Raw genomic sequence first — 10347 nt, 5'->3', positions numbered from 1 at the left:
GGTCCTATGAGGATCTCAAAACATATGATGTAAATATTATTCAACACAAGATTCCCTTGAAAGAAGGGATTAAACCATTTAAGCAAAAACTCAGGCAGATGAACCCTTTGCTTTTACCATTGATTGAGAAAGAAGTCAAAAAGTTGCTTGATGCCAAGATAATAGTTCCACTTAGGTACTCTGATTGGGTGGCCAATTTAGTGTTTGTAAGGAAGAAAAATGAAGAAATAAGGCTATGTGTGGATTTTAGAAATCTGAATAGGGCTTCCTTAAAAGATAACTATCCGTTACCTAAAATGGATCATGTGTTGCAGAAGGTAACATGATCATTTAGAATGTCAATGCTGGATGGGTTCTCTAGGTATAACCAGGTGGCTGTTGATAAAGAAGATCAGAAAAAGACTGCATTCAAAACTCCTTGGGGAACCTTCATGTATGCTCCAATGCCTTTTGGGTTGATGAATGCAGGTACAACATTTCAGAGGGCTATGGACATTGAATTTCTAGGTGATAAGTTTGTAGTGATATACTTGGATGACATCACTATTTTCTCTAAGTCCGATGAGGAGCATCTGGACCATCTTAAAAAGACTTTTGAGAAATGTAGAAAATTTGGGCTTTCTTTGAATCCTAAGAAGTCTATTTTTGCTCTAGAAGAAGGCCAACTGCTGTGGCACATTGTTTCTAGAGATGGAGTGAAGATAGATTCAGCAAGGGTGCAAGTTGTGCAGAAAAAATCCCTGCCAAGGAGTAAGAAAGACATTCAATTTTTTTTTGGAAAAATAATTTTTTTAAGGAGGTTTGTGTCTAATTATGATGAAATTGTAAAAGAAATTACCAATATGGTCAAGAAGGAAAATGAGGTGCATTGGACCAAGGAAGCCAAAGAGTCATTCTCTAGGATTAAATAAGCATTACAAGTAGCTCCAGTTTTAATTAGCCCTGATTATCAAAATCCTTTTCAAATTTTTTCATTTGCATCACTTAATTCGATAGTTGTTGTTTTGTTGCAGAAAAATGATGAAGAAAAAGAGCAAGAAGTTGCTTTCTTTAGCAAGATTCTCAGAGATGCTAAACTAAAGTAAAATATTATTGAAAAATAGGTATATGATTTGGTAAAAGCCCTAAAGGCCTTCATGACTTATGTGCTGCAGTCACAGATCATTGCTTATGTGCCAAATGCTGCAATAAAGGATGTCTTAGTCCATAGTGATGTGGAAGGCAAAAGAGGAAAATGGATAGCCAAGATTCAAGAGTATGACCTGGACATAAAGCCCACAAAGCTGGTGAAAGGGTAGGGATTGGCAAAGATGTTGACAAAGTCAAATTTTCAGGCACTGGGAATCAACTTGCTAACACCTGTGAATGAGGAAATAATTGAAGAAGGTGAAGAAAAATCAAACCTAGGTATGAAGATCCGATATAAATTTTTATGTTCAGAATGGTACAAGCACATAGTTCATTATTTATGTTTTCTCTCTTGTCCTAAATATTTGGATAGAACAAGATATAGAGCATTAAAAATCAAATCACATCCATATGTGATTGTAGAGGGTAGATTGTATTGGAAGGATCCTGTGGGAGTTTTATTGTTATGTTTAACAGAGGATGAATCCTCCAGGTAGGGTTTTATTGGCCCACCCTATTTGGTGATATATACAAGTTTGTCATAAGCTGTCAGAAGTGTCAGCTTTTTGTTGAGAAGAAAAGGTTAGCTCCCTTGCCTTTGATCCCAGTCTTCATAGAAGAACCATTCAGACAATGGGTATTGGGTTGTGTTATATTCTTTCCACAACTAACCTACGTAGTTAACCGGGGGGTTGAGGGGGGGCGGAGCCCCCCCTTCATTCTGCCGATTGCACAGTGGGGGGGTCACAGGGGGGCGAGTAGCCCCCCTCTACGGGGTCTGGGGCAGCGCCCCAGGAATTTTTTTTTTTGGACCCTATATTAGGTTGGGCGAACCTACCTATGGTTTTTCGGTCCATGGTTTTGGATGCGATGGTTTTTGGTCCATGGTATTGGATGCTTCAGCATGTATAAATATGTATTGTAACATTGAAAGGAATATAATGAAAAATCAAGCTGGTAGTCCCGATTTTGGAATCCAGGGGAAAATCTCTGTGTATATGTGTTTTATGTGTTATGCTCTCGCATTGTTCATTTTCTGTGTTTTTAGAATTCGTATGCAGGCAATTTCTTTACGGGGTTAAAACCTACATTTGGTATCAGAGAAATTTTGGCTTCAAGGGGATGCCTTTGTTGCTGAGGGGTTTTGCTTGGGCCTGTGGTAGACCCTGTTCAGTGGGAGATTTGCGAGATCGATTCTAGTGGTAAAAAAAGATGGCGAGCAGTGGAAAGATAAAGATCGAGAAATTTAATGGTTAGAGTTTTGAGTTGTGGAAACTCAAGATGGAGGATCTATTGGTGGATAAATATCAGTGAATTGCGGTAGATCCAGGTACTAAACCAACAGGAGTGACTGATGAACAATGGAAGAAGTTGCATTGGAAGGAAAAGAGCAGAATACGATTGTGTGTCTCAGATTTAGTATTTCTGAATGTATCAGGGGAAGCTACAACGAAGATTTTTGGGACAAGTTAGGGACTTTGTACCAATCTAAGTCTCTAGTGGATAAGTTGTTCCTACGGAAAAAGCTATATAACTGAGGATGAAAGATGGAGACTTGGTGACAGAGCATCTGAATGCGTTTAATAATGTGGTAAGTCAGTTAGCATCTGTTGGATAAATTAATCCACCTTCAAGTGGACAACACAAGTGGGTTCTTACAGCTACTGATTATTTCACCAAGGGGGTGGAAGCTATACCTACTAAAAGGGAAAATGACCAGGTGGTGATGAAGTTTGTAGAGGAAAATATTTTCAGCAGATTTGGATGTCCTATCAAAATCATAACAGACAATGCTCAAGTGTTCAGTTCAAGTAAGTTTGTTGCTTTTTTTCAAAATTATAATGTTATTTTATCTCATTCAACAACTTATCATCCACAGGGAAATGGATTGGTTGAATCCACTAACAAAACATTGATGAAAATTCTTAAGAAAACTATTGTAGAGAATCAAAAAGACTAGGATTCAAAATTAAAGTTTTCTTTATGGGCTTTCCGAGTGACTACGAAAAGGTCTACATGCAAATCACCTTTTGAGTTAGTGTATGGAACTCAAGCTCTGTTCCCAAGTCAGCTTGTGAAGCCTGCGATTGCAATGATTCAGGAGGCAAAAAAAGAGCCCAATTCTCTGATAAGAAGGATGCATAAGGTAGTGGAGTTGAGTGAAAGCAGGGATAAAGTAAGAGATAATTTGATTATGTATCAATCAAAGATGAAGGGTATTTTTGACAGAAAGGCCAAGGAAATTGATTTTAAAGTTGGAGACCTGGTATTAAGGTGGGATACTAGAAGAGAAGATAAGGGCAAACATGGGAAGTTTGATCCTCTTTGGTATGGCCCATTTAGAATTATAGAAGCAAGGGCAAAGAATACATTCTTCTTGGAGAATCTTGATGGTCAAACTTTACAGCTGCCTCTCAATGGGCAGTACCTCAAACATTATTTTCAATTCTAAAGCACAAGCATCCTGTCATTGTAGATACCATAGTGAATTCATTATACAAATTCCATAGAATTTAAATTGGCTAAGAAATATGTGACTCCATGCCCGAGGTGAAGGCACTGATCTGTTGTTCTTAGTGCTTTTGTGGAAAAAACAATATCTCCAGGTGGAGCCAAATGTTGTAGCATCCATTGTCGTTTAAATTTCATTTTCAATTTTATCAAAAAAAAAAAATTATGTTCTAATGGAATTAAAAGAGACTGTGGAAGTCCGAAAGAAGTGCTTTGTTTTATATTATTGATGGCTTTCGAACTTAAGAAACCCAGGAGAAGATCTAAGCCATTCGATCGTCAGGAAACAGATCTAATGGTAAATGCGTGCTAATAAGCGTGGAGGATAACTCTAAAACCGGACATGAGAAATTATAAAATTGAGTTAAAACCTCAGTTAATCAGGGTTGTCCACTTGAAGGATTCAGATCCGACGGTAATTGTGTGGTTAACAAGGATGAGGTTTAATCCAGAAAATGGATGTGATGGTTTATGGAATGTGATTTAATCCATTGAAGTCCAGATCGATCACAACTGCTCATCAAGAAGGGACGAGATCTGATGAATATCAAGTCAAAAAGTGCATGGGTTTTATTATAAATTTCGGACCCGAGAAGTTTATGAACTACAATTTTGTTTCCTTTCGCTTTTGTGGGGAAGGTAAAGGTTTGTGGAAAAGGAAAACATGATAAGATTATGAACCAGAGTCTTAATTTCTTTGGTTCCGGCCATAAATGTTTAAGGAAGGACCGGTGGTGATTGGTTAGGTTTGTTTTGTGATTCTGCCAATTAGAACACTTCCGATATATACGTGGGCCCATAACCCACAGGTCCATGCATGGAATTTTGTAAAGATGCAACTTTGCTGCGTTAAAGTAGTTTAGTTGTCTTCAGACCACCTACTCAAGCCACAGATTCGAACAATGAGCAGCAATCACCAATCATATTCTAATTTCTATTACTTCTTGTTATCTTGTTTTCCTTAGAAGAATGAGGTTTCTTTTACCCTCCAATGTAATATTTTTTAAATGCTTTTACTTTAGACAGTTAGGAGATAGTTAAGCAGTTTGACATTTTTGGTGGTTACCAACAGTCCCATGATGTATAAAAGGAGGAAAAATTATAAAAAGAGCGCTCCTGTACTTAAAGTTCCTACTTCTACATTTCTTCTAAGTTACAGATAATAGTTTCTGTGAAAAACAACATATTATCTTTAACTTATCAAAGTGTTACAGAAAATAGTTTCTGTAAAAAACGACATATTGTCTCTAACTTTTCAAGGCATTCTTCACTCAACATTTATATTCAGCAATCATATGGCATTCTGAGACTTTCATATCACCTAAGTATTAAGGGTTAAAATTCAGGTCCTTCAGGCCCTTCACTTGAGGATACATCAAACAAATAAGTGACAAGAATAATAAACATTAACGTCTTAAGCACAATTTCTACACATCCAAGAAATTGGTTTCTTAAGGGACAACACAGCCGACGACTCCACCAGATCCCAAGCCTCATTTTTGTCTAAAGATTCCATTTCATCAACCATGGCCTCTTTCCATAGTTTGCTATCATTTGAATCTACTGCCTCCATGACAGTTCTAGGATCATCATCTATAATAGATAAAACAAAATATGAACATAACACAAATGGACTATACCTTTATTGTTTCCTTCTCTCTCTTAAACCAATCTTCTCAAAACTGGAGTTTATGGTTCTTCCTCTTCTTATTATTGTTCTGTTGTAGAGTATGATTCTTCCTCCTTTAGCTCAAACTCTATCTTCTCAGGTTCCTTTGGTAGGAATTCATGTTTTATAACATCCTTCACCTCTCTAAACACCACATCGTGGTTGTACACAACCTTCCTTGTTTCTAGGTTCCAATGCTTATAACCTTTTAAACCATCCTTATAGCCAATAAAGATGCACCTTTCAGATTCACTATCCAACTTGTTTCTTTTCTCGTTTGGAATATGTAAATATGCATCACAACTAAATACCCTCATATGTGAAAGAGAGGGTTTCTTACCAGTCAATACCTCATGTGGAGTCTTATCCTCTAACGTTGATGAAGGTGATATGTTACCCAGGTAACATGCAGTATCCACTGCTTTTGCCTATAATTCATGTCCTAACTTGGTACCACTGAGCATACTTCTTGCCTTTTCCATCAACGTCCTGTTCATTCATTCTGCAACTCCATTTTGTTAAGGTGTGTATGGAGTAGTCTTCTGCCGTGCTATACCACACTTCTTACAGAAATCTTCAAATTCCTTCTTGCAAAACTCTCCACCATTATCTGTCCTCAACACTTGTTCTTTTTCTCTGTATGATTTTCTACCAGAGCTTTAAATTCTTTAAACCTGTCAAAGACTTTAGATTTCTCCTTGAGAAAATATATCCATGTATTCCTTGAGAAGTCATCTATAAATGAGATAGTACATAGACTTACCCAGTGATGGAATCGACACAAGTCCAAACACATAAATGTGCATGAGCTCTAATATCTCTTTCACCCTCTTAGCACCAGAAAGGAAACTCACATGATTCTTCTTCCCATATACACAATGTTCACATAAGTCGAAATCCAGGGAGAAATTAGACATACCTTCTATCATACCATTACCATGAAGTATTCAAAGGTCCTTCTCTCCAATATGTCCAAGCCTTTGATGCCATAACATGGTATTTTCTCCAGAGCCCACTAGGTTTTATGCTCCACTTTCAGGAACCACAAAATTGTTGCACCCATCAATAACAGTGCTACCCAAAAGCTTGTACAAAGTTCCAATCTGAACTCACCACATCAATACTAGTGCTCCCCGAACCATCTTGCAGGTATCTTTCTCGAACATAGGTTTTACACCTGCATCATCCATCTTTCTTATATAAATCATATTTATGGCTAATGTAGGAATATGCATAACATGAGGAAGTGTTATAATCCTTCAACCTTGCAACTTCAGCTTGACTTTTCTGTGTCCGATGATTATGGCCTTCTTGTCATCACCTAAGAAGACATCACCACAATCATATTTCTCGTACTCACAGAACCACTCCCTATGGGGAGTGAAGTGAAAGGATGCACCTAAGTCAATCAACCATGCCTCATGATCTACATGTGTACTTGAAGAAGAAGACAAGTACACATCCCCACCTTCATTTGAGGTGGTTTTCACCTCTACAAAAGGAGCATCATTAGGTTCCTTTCCTTTATCGAGAGCTTTAGATCTATAGTACTTTTTGTAGTTCCATTCCTTTCAGCATTTCCAATACACCTTTACAGGTTTTCCTAGAGATTTATATCTCCCTCTAGATTTAGATCTCCCACTCAAGGATTTTTTTTTTCCTATTCTGGGACCATCCTCATATAAACAAGGCATCTCCATTCTAGCTCTCCATATTTTTCCGTCTCATCTCCTCTGATAAAAGGGATGAGAGTATTTCATCAAACTTCAATGTAGTTCTATTGCTACCTGTTGCAACAACCAGACTATCCCACGAATCAGGTATAAAACATAGCAAAGTGATGCACTTATCTTTGCCCGAAATTTTTATATCAACGAGATATTGTCTCATGGACAGCAATGATTGGAGGATATGCTTTGCATGGCTTTGGCAAGGAAGCCCTCAAACTCTTCAAGCAAATGGAACAGTCTGGCATGCACCCGAACTCCATCACCTTAGTTTGTGTTTTGTTTGCTTGCAGCCATGCAGGCTTAGTGGACGAGGGTTTTTATTATTTCAATTGCATGAGAGAAAATTATCACATAACACCTTCAGTTGAGCACTATAGCTGTATGGTTGACCTTCTTGGCCGCATAGGGCATTTGGATGAAGCACATGACTTTATCAAAAAGATGCCAATAAAACCAGATGTTGCTGTCTGGAGTTGCTTGCTGAGTGCCTGTAGGATGCATAACAATATAGAGCTGGGAGTACATGTGGCAGAATGCATTTTAGAGTTGGACTCTAAAAATTCTGCACCTTATATCCTTTTGTCAAACATCTATGCTGCAGCTGAAAGGTGGGATGACATTGAAAAGATACGGAAATTGATGAAAGAGAAAGAAGTTAACAGGACTCCTGGATGCAGTTGGATTGAGATCAATAAAAAGGTCCATTCTTTCTGTATAGGAGACAAGTCACACCCAGAAATACCACCGATCAATGTAAACTTGAATAGTCTATCTTGGGAGATAAATGTAGCAGGGCATGTTACTGAGATTTTTGCTGAATAATCAGTGGAAATTCTTTGGCACCATAGTAACGAGCTAGCAATGTTAAACAAGTTCTCTAGAAGAGATTTGTAAGTTATCAAGAACATTAATGTGCATGGTGACTGCAGCTCTGGAACCAGCTTCATCTTCCAGACAGTTAAATGAGAAATTCTTTCCAGAGATGTCGATCATTACCATTATTTAAAGGATGGAAAACTTTCTGGTGGGGATTACTTGATATGCTAGTTGAAGCACCCTATGAATAAACATGGCCTTGGATTGCTGATGCTAACTGAAGCAAGCTAAAAGCATAGGCTGTTAGAAATCTGCTATTAGAAACAGCAAATGGCTGTTTCTAATCTTAAACTGCAAATGTTGTTTCTACTTTTAACGTTATGTAGTTTCTAATCTTAATGTGACCCGATCTAATCTTAAAGCATTTAGATCTTATCTTAAAGCAGTTTCTAATCTAAAGCATTAGATCTTAAGCGTTGAATTGGTATATGATGGACGTACCAGATTAGAGTTAAATAATATATAAAGGATTGGGTCCTCTCTCCCACACAAGAGTTGTATTCTTCTCCATCAAGAAACACATAAGGAAGTGAGGGCAAGAGGAGAGAAACCGAATTCTGAGAAGAAGACAGAAGACAAAAGACAAAAGATGGCAGCCATTACATCTTCCGTTGTTAGTCAAGGTATGTCATCTTAAACAACATATTAAGTTCTGAATGTGAAATATTTGGTATTGATGATCTTTGGGCTATTAGTAGCTATATTTTACATTTGGAGTTGCATCATCAATACCAAATATTTCACCTTCAGAACTTAATATGTTGTTTAAAATGACATACCTTGATTAACAGCGGAAGATGTAATGGATGCCATCTTCTGTCTTCTATCTTCTGTCTTCTGTCTTCTTCTCAGAATTCGGTTTCTGCTGCCATCTTCTATCTTCTGTCTTCTGTCTTCTTCTCAGAATTCAGTTTCTCTACTCTTGCCCTCACTTCCTTTATGCGTTTCTTGATGGAGAAGAATACAACTCTTGTGTGGGAGAGAGAGGACCCAATCCTTTATATATTATTTAACTCTAGTCTGGTACGTCCATCATATACCAATTCAACGCTTAAGATCTAATGCTTTAGATTAGAAACTGCTTTAAGATAAGATCTAAATGCTTTAAGATCAGATCGGGTCACATTAAGATTAGAAACTGCTTTAACGTTAAAAGCATTTGCTGTTTCCAATAGCAGATTTCTAACATTCTCCCACTTGACCCGACTATTCATAATATTAAGTGTTGAACATCATACCATGATAAATTGCTGAGAGTTATGGCAGTTGTGCACTATTAATTCAATGCATTCCCTTCCATATACTACAATACCAGCAATCCATCAATTCATACTCATAATTTATATAAAACAGCATAATGGTCCACATAATGTCTTATATCATAATGATTAAACATAATATCTTTATAAGACTCTTTCTTGTTTAAAATTACATAAAATACGTACTACTACATTAAAACAAGAGACACATAATTGTATATCAGAAACACATAAAAGAGCTCAGAATGTCACACATCAATTATTATTAATACAACCAAGACCCATTCTTTGAACATGTTCCTTAAATTGTTTTGGTTGTAACCCTTTCGTCAAAGGGTCTGCAATCATAAGTTTCTGAACCTCATCTTTCACAACAAGATACTTCAGTTCTATATGTTTGGCACCTTTAGAGTACTTGTCGTTCTTTGAGAAAAATACTGCTGCAGAGTTATCACAATAAATTTTCAGCGGCTTGCTAATGGTGTCGACAACCGCAAGTCCTGAAATAAAGTTCCGCAACCATAATGCATGAATTGTGGCTTCAAAACATGCCACAAATTCTGCCTCCATAGTGGATGAAGCAACGATAGTCTGTTTCACACTTTTCCATGATATGGCGCCTTGAGCAAACATAAACAAGTAACCAAAAGTCGATTTTCTAGTATCGATGCATCCAGCAAAATCTGAATCGCTATATCCAATCACCTCTGATTCATTGGATCTTCTATACATGAGCATGTAATCTTTCGTGCCTTATAAGTACCTCAAAACTTTCTTTGCAGCTTGCCAATGTTCCCTTCCTGGATTACTTTGATACCTCCCTAACATACAGACCGCAAAGCTGATATCCGGTCTAGTACAGGTTTGAGCATACATTAGGCTACCAAAAACAGATGCATATGGAATTGATTCCATTTCCTTTCGTTCAACATCATTCTTAGGACATTGCATGAGATTGAATTTATCACCTTTCTGTACAGGAACTATTCCAGGTGAACACTTACTCATTCCAAATCTCTCTAGAATCCTTTCGACATATCCTTTCTGAGACAATCCCAATATTCCTTGTGATCGATCACGGAATATTTCTATTCCAATCACATAGGATGCCTCTCCCATATCTTTCATTTCAAAGTTCGTTGAGAGAAATTCCTTAGTCTCATGCAATATACTT

At 37.3% G+C, this 10347-nt stretch overlaps 1 pseudogene; it reads left to right on the top strand.

Annotated features, from left to right (window-relative positions):
- Nucleotides 1-7206: 7206 nt before the first annotated feature.
- LOC149184124 (pentatricopeptide repeat-containing protein At2g03880, mitochondrial pseudogene) lies at nt 7207-7860 on the top strand (annotated as a pseudogene).
- Nucleotides 7861-10347: the final 2487 nt, after the last annotated feature.

Source organism: Pinus tabuliformis, chromosome 3_2 (genome assembly GCF_031772625.1).
Source record: "Pinus tabuliformis cultivar Carrire ecotype Pingquan chromosome 3_2, CPIR1, whole genome shotgun sequence".
Lineage (NCBI taxonomy): Eukaryota > Viridiplantae > Streptophyta > Pinopsida > Pinales > Pinaceae > Pinus > Pinus tabuliformis.
Note: the sequence above shows the minus strand (reverse complement) of the source record. Positions and strands in the feature narration are given on the sequence as shown.